General features: G+C 40.7%; 1 long non-coding RNA gene across 1 annotated transcript in view; it reads left to right on the plus strand.

The window, feature by feature from the left end:
• The first annotated feature begins 916 nt into the window (after nt 1-916).
• LOC122793521 overlaps nt 917-10415 on the plus strand; it is a 23892-nt gene continuing 14393 nt past the window's right edge. The window contains exon 1 of the long non-coding RNA XR_006363486.1: nt 917-1036. This is a non-coding gene — a long non-coding RNA (uncharacterized LOC122793521). The remainder of the gene's footprint in view (nt 1037-10415) is intronic.

The following is a 10415-nucleotide window of genomic DNA, read 5'->3' on the forward strand; positions in this document are numbered from 1 at the left end:
TAATAGGTGACTAACAACTTCAACTAAGGTTATAGGATCGTTAAAATCTGCTAGTTTTACTTGTCAGATTGATCTTTTAATGTATTAATAAAATTCATCTCCATTAACCATGGGTATCAGTTAAAAATTCCTAACACTGAATGTGTGACAGACCTTTTCAATGTGGAATTTTATAAACATGAACTTTTAAAGACCCCAAGCCAAATGAGGTACAATTGAAAAGCATGGCTATGGACTCGTTTATTTAGTAAACGTAAACCTTCTCCTTTTCTACAAAACTGATTCCGGAAGTATTTGAAGGAACAGAGCAACATTTATCACCCCATACTGAGTGATATGCGTCTAACTACACGGCCTTAGGCATAGGCAACTTGGCGGCCGCCTAGGGCACCGGACTAGCACGGGCGCTTTTCTAGTATTTATTTAATGTAGGTAGACCAGGATGGGGGCACCGGGTGGTGTTGTGGGGCGCCGTGGAGCCCTTTTGCCTAGGGCACCAGTTGACCTAAGACCGTAATGTAAACGCTGGGAATTTAGTGAATGCTCAGTTTCGTTACCGTGGAGTCACTTATAGGTATAGTCTACACCTATAAGCAACTCCACGGTAACGAACCTAAGCATTCACTAAATTCCCAGCCTTTGCAGCACTGTAACCTGATATACAGGTTTTATGTGACGTTTCATATGGATGGTTTGTCTTCTGTAGTTTCAAACATCTGATTGGGTTTACTGCTTCCCTCTTCGTACAGGAAGAAGGAAGTAAAAGCTGCGTGTTCACAGAAGGCTAGTAGTGATGGAGTCCAATTCAAAGCCTAAAGGCTACCTCGATCGTTTACCGAAACATTCCTATTGGTTTGATTTGTGGATTTTTTTTCTGTTTGATTTGGTGTTGTTCCTTATTGTGTATTTGTTGCTTCCATGACGTTGCTGATGCTTCAACGGCAGGAGAAGCGAAGCGATATTTGCCTGATTTTCGAATCCATGCTTCCAGTTATGCAGTCAGCTGTCCTGTGAAGTAGTGTGTTCTTGCACGTAGGTAATATAATAGTACTTTGATACTAGGTCTGAACTGTATTGAAGTGTAACATTGCTTCTTCGTAATGGAGTGTAAGAAGTGGGGCATAGAGTCGTGTCTGCGTTTGCTGTTCCGTGATAGTTATTTTGTTAAGTTAAAGAGGTTATATTTTCTCGGATCTAGAGAGTTGTGTAAAAATCTATGCTGGCATCGGCAGTGTATAGTGTAGGTGTTAAATACCAGGGGCTCTTAATTCTCATAAAATCTTGTCTGTCTTTATTAAGTCGAGAGAACGTTTACTGTTATATTGTGGTACAGTTTCGTCAATCGTGTAGTGTTCTACAGAAGGAAAACTGTAAACACAGAGTCCGGTTTCCTTTTTTAATAAATGTTTCTTAGTAACACTCACCCTGACAGGTAGGCCAATGTAATAGACAGCATCAGGATTAAGAATGATTGCCCACCAAGCAGTATTCTCACCGTAACAGGCACTTGGGCATGAACAGAATTACAGGTGCCAGTGGACCAGTCCGTAGGGGAGCTCTGCTCAACCAGTCCGTCAGAATTCTGTTTCCTGGAGGAAGTGGCTTTTCTTGTGTTTGCTTGCATGACCACAGCCTTGGTATCACCCTAGCACCGAAAAGGCGGAAATAAATGGGCATCGAGAGAGAGGCTTTGATGGTTAGCAAAAGGTAGGGTAGGAAGTACATAAAGTAAGCACACCCTAATCCTTGACTCGCTGTCAGAAGCTTACATTTTTGAATGTTTTTGGAGTGGGATTTGTTTTTCATGGAAAATTGCCATTGCTGCAAGTTTTCTTATCCTCCATTTTTATACCTCTCACTGTCATCCAAACATAATTCAGTACTCTGTCTTTGGCTTGTATTCTGTAACTCTTCTAGTCCAGCTTTTTTTACCCATATTCCTGGATATTTCCTATGCAGTTTACATTGTGTCCTTCAAGACTTGCAGTTATCCAGTAAGTTTATTTTGTAGGTGAACTGATCATAAGCCCATTTTCATTCACAGGATGGGCCTAAGTTAGAGAGAACATGGAAAGATCAGAACAATAACATAAACAAACTCAATCCATCAATCCACCTTTTTGCATCTGGGGTCAGGGTGTCACTTTAACAGTGATATTCATCTAGAGCAAAGTTTCACAGCACCAGGTGGCTAGCCCTGCTGCTTTTTTTTTTTTTCCATACCACACACTTGCATACATACTCGCATGTGTGGCCAGTCCATCTACTGTATGCCTTTGGAATCTAGGAGGAAACCAGGCCACAGATGAAACCCACGTGAACACAGGGTGGACATGCAGATTCTTCAGAGGGCATCCTGGCCAAGAATCAAACTGGGGAACTTCTTATGAAGTGACAGTGCTAGGCACTGAGCCACTGTACTCAGTACCTCAGTATCCGCTACACCACTCTGCCGCCTCACTACACAGAGTACTGTCATTAAATGTAGACAGTGATAGACTTGGTGATCATCTCTCTGCATATTATGACCATGTCTTCATTTTTTTGGCCCTTTCTTTTAATGATCACCCCCCCCCCCCAGCAGTTGATGGACTCAAGTCATGTGCCCCCCCCATTAAGGTCATAGCTCATCTTTCAGTGTACACATTCCCATCCATTTATATTCAGCAGCATGGTAGCATGTGTTGCACACTGCTTAGAGTAGTTCACCACCCATGTCTTTATTTGATCTGAATAACACTTTACAGTACTCTAGGCAAATAGTGCTATGTGTACTTGCAATCATCAATCCTTTAAATGTTTGTTCCCTTATACATGAACCTGATTAACCCATTTGCCTTGTCTGCCCCATTCTCTAACTGGACTAGTGGTTCACAGCTGTTTATTGTAATCATCCCAGGTCCTTCTGTTGTTGTAGACCGTGCAGAGTAACCACTACTTGTGAAGCAGCTAGTTCCCTCATTGCCATTACCTAGATGCATTAGTGTGCATTTTTTGGCAATGAGTTCCAGCTGCCTTTTTTCTTGACTCTTCTGTCCTGTTACAATGTTATCAACAAGGATATTTATCTCTGTTTTTCAATCCTGTAGAACTGCGTGACACGGATGCTGAACAACACATGACATAACACTGACCCTACAGTACTTCATCAGTCACTTGTTTTCCTTCAGCATCTTCCCTAATACCATCTTTTGGTCCCATCTAGTCAGTTTACATGCCATATATCTATTTTTTTTTTAATCTACCAGTCAGGTTTTACAGTCAATCTCTTGGATGGGGCTGCCAAAATCTTTGCTGAAATTCTTGTATACTACACTGACAAGGTGACCTTCATCAGTTTTCTTAAAGGGGCTCTGCTTCACCTGAATTGGAAGTTTGTTCCAGCGGAGAGGAAACCTCTGTGAGACATATGTTTCTCCAGCAAGTCTGTTGATGTGTCATACTAGGTTGAGTTCCTTAGCGCGAGTGCATCTTGTACCATTTCATTTACTAATGTGCAGCATTTCCATTAGAGCAGGATCTGAGATTGCTTTATATGTAAGGCAGAGGTCACCTCTGAGTTGTCTGTAAAACACAGAGTATAGTGACAGTGATTTCAGTCTGTCAACGTATGGCATATGCTGAAGACCCTGAATTTTCTTTGTAAGAAGCCTTTGAGGTCTTTCCAGTTGCTGCAGGTGCCTGGTAAGGTACATACCAAAGGTAGCATTGTACTCTGTTTTTGGCCTGATGAGTAAGGAGTACAGGCGGTTATGACTTCTCTTGTTCTGGGATGCAACGCCCTTACTTATGAGGGTTCTGCAGTATGATCTGGGATGTATGGATGGATGTACTTCAGGTAAAAGATTGTTGGGTTTTGGACCATATGCGCACTGCTGGACAAGTAGTAACTGGGCTAAGCAACTACATCAGCATAGTTAGCACAGAATCCAGATGTCAAAGTTGTATTGTAAAAGAGGTGTAATAAAATGTTTCTTTGTCAGAGTACAGCTGTCTGGTATTGTCAAAAAAATTGACCTCTGTTGGTTAATAGTTCAGTTTTTGGAGTTGCTAACTTGCCTGCAGTTGCATAACATGGAATTGGTATATATTATGCAAAACAGGTGTGCCCCCCATGTAAAATGCTGATAGACTGTAGAACTAATCAAAGTAAACAAGTTAGTGTGATTTGGATTTCTCCTGAGTTTTGCTCTGCCTGATGGTCTTTTTTTTTTTTTTTTTCTTATTTCTAGCAGCCTTCAGTTTTTTTTCAGAGAAGTGAGTTGTGGTAGGATTGAATTTCCTGTCCTGAATCTTTTATGAATAGTGGTACTGCAGAAGGTGCTTTCAAAATAAATGTTAGACTTTTGGTTTAGTTCTCAAATCCATTTGAGAGATTGTTGAGCAAAGCGTAACTGAGCACATTCAGAGAGTAGTGTACAAAATCAAAAGCACATTAAAACGCATCTGATAATCGCCCATGTCCATATTGGAAAGTATTAACGTCAATAGCCACAAGAAATAGTATTTTTGTCATGTTGAATGAAAGCTTAAAGCTGTTTTGGGAATTACTGAGAATATAGAAGAGTTGTATGGACAAGACGTTTTGTACTCCAGCTTTCCTCGGCTTTTGCTAAGAGTGTAAGATGCAATATGTCTAAAATGGTCAGAGAGAGAGAGAGAGAGACTAGAACCTTTGGGGTAATTGTGGTTGTTTTACAAAAATATTAGAAATTACTCCTTACCCAGTATAAGCAGAAGCATTTTATTTTGAGAAACCTGCGGTGCAAAGTGTTTCTGTTTAGCTGACTGTGAGAGGTTTACAGACTGGATCTGTATGTCAACAGAAGCCGCTCCCATGAGGCTGCAGTGCACCAAAGCATTCACTCACTTGTTCAGTTGGCTTTTGATGGCTGCATCCAGAGATGGTTTTGGCAGCCAGATTAACTACCTGCTTCACATCTTTCACTCCTTGAGTGTCACAGTGAACTTCATCAAGTCATGGATGATATGATTTCCATTGAGAACTCCTTGAATATCAGAACTTGTCAGGCATTTTTGCCCCTTAAATACCTTTAAGACGTATTGACAGCAGATCATTCTTTGTTGCTAGAAGCAGTTCCCATCACCAGCAGATGTGTTATCATCAACTACAGAGCCCCAATACATTTGTTCTTATTCCAAACACCATACCATATGCAGATTATACACTGTGTTCAGAATACACTCTTCACATGGCATAGGGCCCCTTAGATATGACCTTGAAGCTTGCATTCGTGTTGAACTGTATGACAAAGTAGACTGTTTCATCCAGTCATCCGACTTGCAGGCCATTTTCTACGTTGTTCCTAATACTGAACTTACCAAAGAAGGCATCTTCACTAAGGTGGGGATGTACTGGTTAGGGGCTGACCGCTTAGGGATTAAAGCCCATCCAGGAGTGCCATTTACTTATCAGTTTCTTAGGTATTTGTTTCTTCTGTCCACACAAGCTTTTCATGAGTTTCATCCCAAGGACCTGGTTTTAGTCATTCAATCAGTACAGTTGCAGTTCATTGTATCTGAAAACAAAGAGGAATACATCTAAGGTAGCTTTTATTCAAAAGCTTGTGTTTTTAAATATAGTAAGTTTTGGACGTTATAAATTGTACACTGTCGTGAAGGATTCACCTTTTCTTATTCCCACTTTGGATGCTTGAGTGCATTCTAGTTCATAGATGGTTACCAGGCTTGCAGTCCTGAGGACAATTGAGGAGCCTAGCCCAAATTTCCCAGTTGTCCGTAAGCACCGTCTGGCTAAGCTTGTAGAACAGTGGGCCAATGAGGAGCGTTTCCCCTAAGCACTGTCTGGTTAAGTGACTTGCTCAAGGTCACACAGCAGGCAGTGAGTACTTGGGGAAATCATTACAGTACCACACCCTGCTAGACAGGGGTCCAGGGAAATAAATATTGTGGGAAGAAATAGCCAGGGAATTGTTATGGCTAGGCTTGCATAGGCCCTAGGGCCAATCCGACCTATGAACATGAACTACAGCTCATAGCCTTAACCCTCTGTGCCAACTGCCAAATTCCGTATGGTTTACCTTTGCTACCAACTGATGCATTTTATCTGCGTTTTATTAATATCCTGCACATTGGTTATGAGCATGCTGAATTACTTCAGACATGTGGTCTGTATTCAAATGTACATTCAGGGCTATACCACTGAATTATCAGATTACTTGGAAGAGTTCTTGGTAACACTTTTTTTAAATTCTCAAATGGCAACAGTTTTCACACTGTTTGTGGTCAGCATAACTTATGATTCTGCAGGCCCAATTAGAACTTGTACAACTAGAAAATATGATGGTGGGGGGAGGTGACCTTTCAACTCTAGGGTTGCCTAACTTTTTGTCAGTAAACTCACTGTAGCTAGTTGGACTGTAACAGTGTAGAGCAATTGCAGAGTGAAAAGACCTTTGGTAATCAACTGGGTGTGTTGTAGGCAGATACCATAGTAGTCTGTCAACCACAGCAAGTAGGAATCCCTCCTTTGAAGATGGGTTTGAGTAGCCTTGACTCTCTCTAGCTAGTTTTAAGGTTAGGAAATGGTCAATGAGGGATCACAGTTTACATTCGTTTCCAACTGATGGTGCAGTATTTGTGTATGTGTTGGCTTTCCTAATCCTTCCATGAAGCATCTTAAGGCTAGCACATTATGGTCACATGAGTGAGACCTTTCTGCATAAAAGGTTAGTATGTCGTGTCATATCGGTTGGGTTTGGTTACATAACAGAGGAGATGCATGAGGTCAGTCCTTGATTTTGGTATTCTTAGGCTTGCCATATTAAGGCAGAAACTTCACATGGTCACTTAATTTGTCTTGCTCCTAATATGCAAAGGAGGCTGAGCATTCTTTTTGGACTCTCGGGTGATTTATTTCATATTGGAATAAGGAAAATGCACTAGTTTCTTTCACTTCCCCATCGGCAAAAAAAACTCCAGTCATAGCTTCTGTGCCATGGCAGTAATTCTGAATTCCAAAAGGGTGTGGGTATTTTGAGTCTTTCCTTATCGAATAACTGTGGTAAACACAAAGCTTCATTATAAGGAAGTGGAATGATGAGCCTTTTGCAGAAGTCTTGAATTGTTTTCCTTTATGGAAAGCCGTGCCTCACTGTTGTGCAGGCTGTCTGCTTTATAGATGTTATATGCATACTGTGATGCCCCACCACTGGCTCTGTAGTTGTGGAACCTCAGTCCTCACCACTGGCAACAGTGAGGGACGTACACACTGGGAGGATGACAGTTACACACAGTATTTCCAGATGCAGCTCTCTGCATCAAGTGCAATTTCCCTTAAGAGCACACCGAGACCACAGTCAGTCTGGGGCTGGTTTCTCTCTCCTTCTCCAGATGCCCAGTAAGACTCCTCACTGGCACAGCTATAGAGTTGAGATCCCAGCTGAATGACCAAGCCAAGGCCTGCCCAAGTAGCTAACACACGCAGTCTTTGATGTTTTGATTTTATATATACACATACACATACACACCTGGGAAAGGCTGGTACACTTTACTAGCTATGCCCCCTTCTGCCCAGACTATAAGGTAGTTATTACTGCCACCAGTCACAAATAAATAGAGCAAGAAATCAGTTAGATCAGAGTTCAGAATCACAGGAAATACTTAAAAACACATTGCAGGGCAGTCTCAAATACAGAAAACGTCTAAGCTATACTTCGCTATATTCCTGACCTGAATCTAAGAGAAATACTATACCCTAGTTAACTAACTTGCAGAACAAGGCAAGTGTGGTAAACGTGTGTTCTTGTCAGGTCAAAGACAAAATACATAATGCTCACTCATGCTCTCTCGCTGTCAGAGTTCTTAAATTAATATCTGAAATATTACTGCTGGGTTAGCTTGCAGGATAACATGACTTCTTGTCATCTGGTTTTAGTTCCCAAGCTAAAATGACAGCATTTAGCCTCTCCCAGTGCAAATACACAGACCTTAGACCTTTGCAGCTCCTGGAAGATTTAAAACAATAAAACACTTACAAGACGGTGTAAAAGCTCCCTAGTTTTTAGACACCTTGTCTCCTTGCTGCATTGAAGCCATCTTTTATGGCACAGTTATAAAGTAAATACATTTCAACTATTTTTCTGAAATTTTTCAAGTTAACCTTGTATGTTCCAGTTTCCACTGTTAAAATGTATACATTTACACAGCTGCAATAGTTTATGTACATTTCTGTTCTCTTCCAGTAGGATACACTGTGGACACATCTCTGAGCTGAGTGGTCTACAGAATATCTTCTCAGCACACGTCTGTACAAACCATCTTGTATGACATACAGTTCAAATACTTTTGTAACAAGCATATGAATCATGTTGGTATTCACAAATAACATAATGTTTATTTACAAAATTCCAGCTAGCTGTGTTGTCAGTACCTCCTGTAGTCACACATACCGTTATTGTTGGATGTATTGACTACTAATTTTGCACAACATACTTTCTAGCTGGCTAACTCTCGTGGCTGTTGAAATGTCCAATTTGGCCAGTAGGAAGACTTTCTAGATTTGAGGTGAATGCACCAGTGGATTCTAAACTCCCTGATCTGTATTCATTATACCATTAGTTTGCAAGGATGCATTTGTTGGGAGACTGTTTCCTCTTATGACATCCCCAGCTTAGCAAATTTTGACATGTCCAGTCAGTGCATGTGTTGACATTACATATTAAGCAGGCATAGTCTGAAATGGAAAATGTACACTGTACTTGCTGTTCTTGCCAGAAAATCCATCTGCAAAAGTTGGATGGAGATTATACCCACATACAAGGACTGCTGGCAGGAAGCACTTGCTGCAGAATGCCTTCTGTGATGTACTCCAATATCTGTTGCATTTGACTTGAAAGCTGCCATGGGTAAGTGGTGAGAAGAGTCTTTAAACCCCAGAAGGCCAGCAAACTACTGCTAATCAGAAGACAAGGGCTCAAAAGGCAAGGTCATGAAGGATTGAGGTGCCAAAGAAGGTCTAGTTCTAACTTGTAATTTTTGATGATGTGGCCAGGTATTCACTTTCTAATCTTTTAACGAGCATTAGTAGTAGCAGCCATAGCTGCTGGCGAGTGACCTTTTTCCGGTATTGCGGCTGGACTGCAAAGGTTAGTGCAGTTACTAATCCATTCGATTGGGATTACAGTGGCTAAGAAACCCTTTCTTCCATAGAATAAAGGTAACAGTCAGTTTCTCTCTCTAAGTAGTTCAGTTTGTTCAGCTGGTGGTGTATGTCCAAGGTAAGAATGGATCTCTTCAGTCCCCATCCCAAACCCCACATTTTGTCAACAAGAACTGGGGTACGCTTAGATTGATAGCAAAATTCCCACATGTTGATGTAGTCCTCATTCTGGAATGTACTATAGTGAATTAGTATGTGCTTAATCTGTACAATTCTGTAACAAAAGCTCACCGATGCTTATGTAATCCTCATATTGTAATGTACCATGTTGTAAAAAAGTGTGCTTAGGCACCTGGGTCATGACTGATAAGGGTGCTAGGACCAGTTCACTTACCTGTTAAACAAAGAATAAGTAAATAGTAATAAATAATAATAAACTAGTTTTTCCTGTACAACTTTGAAGAAAACAAGGTCTGATCTTAAGGGACACCTAATTTTTATGAATAGAGTTTTCTAGATGTGTATTTCTGAAGTCATGCAAACTAAAGTGGTAACCAATGGCAACGGCATCTTCCTAGACTCTGATTTTTAGAGTTGAGAATCAAACAAGATTGGAGCCGTCCTAAATATAAGTCCGAAGGAGGAGAAATTTTCCTCAGTTTCAAGTAAAGATGCAGAATCCCATTTAAGGAAATGCTTATCCAACTGAAATTTTGCTCTCCACAAGGTCATGATGTACAGAGATAAAGAAATATGCATTTTGACTGAAATAAGAGAAACAAAAGTCCTACGTATGACCAAGTAAGGCTACAGCACTTACAGACTAATCAGGTAGTAAGGAATAGGATGGCTTTGCTCATATGTGTGACTTCATTTACTTGGCAGAAGACCTGGCAAATGAAGGCTTCTTAGAGATTTCAGTCATGTCCAACATTTTGCTAGCAAATTGACTGGATTTAAATTTCCAAAGGAGCATTAATTACTGTGTGGTGAAGTTAATTGTTAAAATGAATGAAAAGGACATCTTGGCTTGTAGTGGCTTATCTTCTGCTTCAGGTATCCTAGAGCGTGAAACCACACCCTTCTTGGCCACCACAGGGCAACAGAAATGCATTTATTTATTTTATTGATTAATCTGATTAATTTGACTGTTGCTGACCGGGAAAGTTCCCTGGGTCAGAAATCCATTTTCAGTGGAAGCCCAGGGAGAAAAGCTCCACAGCAAGTAAAATAACATCATCAGATCACAGAAGATAGGTTTTCAAAACAATTT

This window comes from Protopterus annectens, chromosome 2.part0 (genome assembly GCF_019279795.1).
Source record: "Protopterus annectens isolate FY-2018-M chromosome 2.part0, PAN1.0, whole genome shotgun sequence".
Lineage (NCBI taxonomy): Eukaryota > Metazoa > Chordata > Ceratodontiformes > Protopteridae > Protopterus > Protopterus annectens.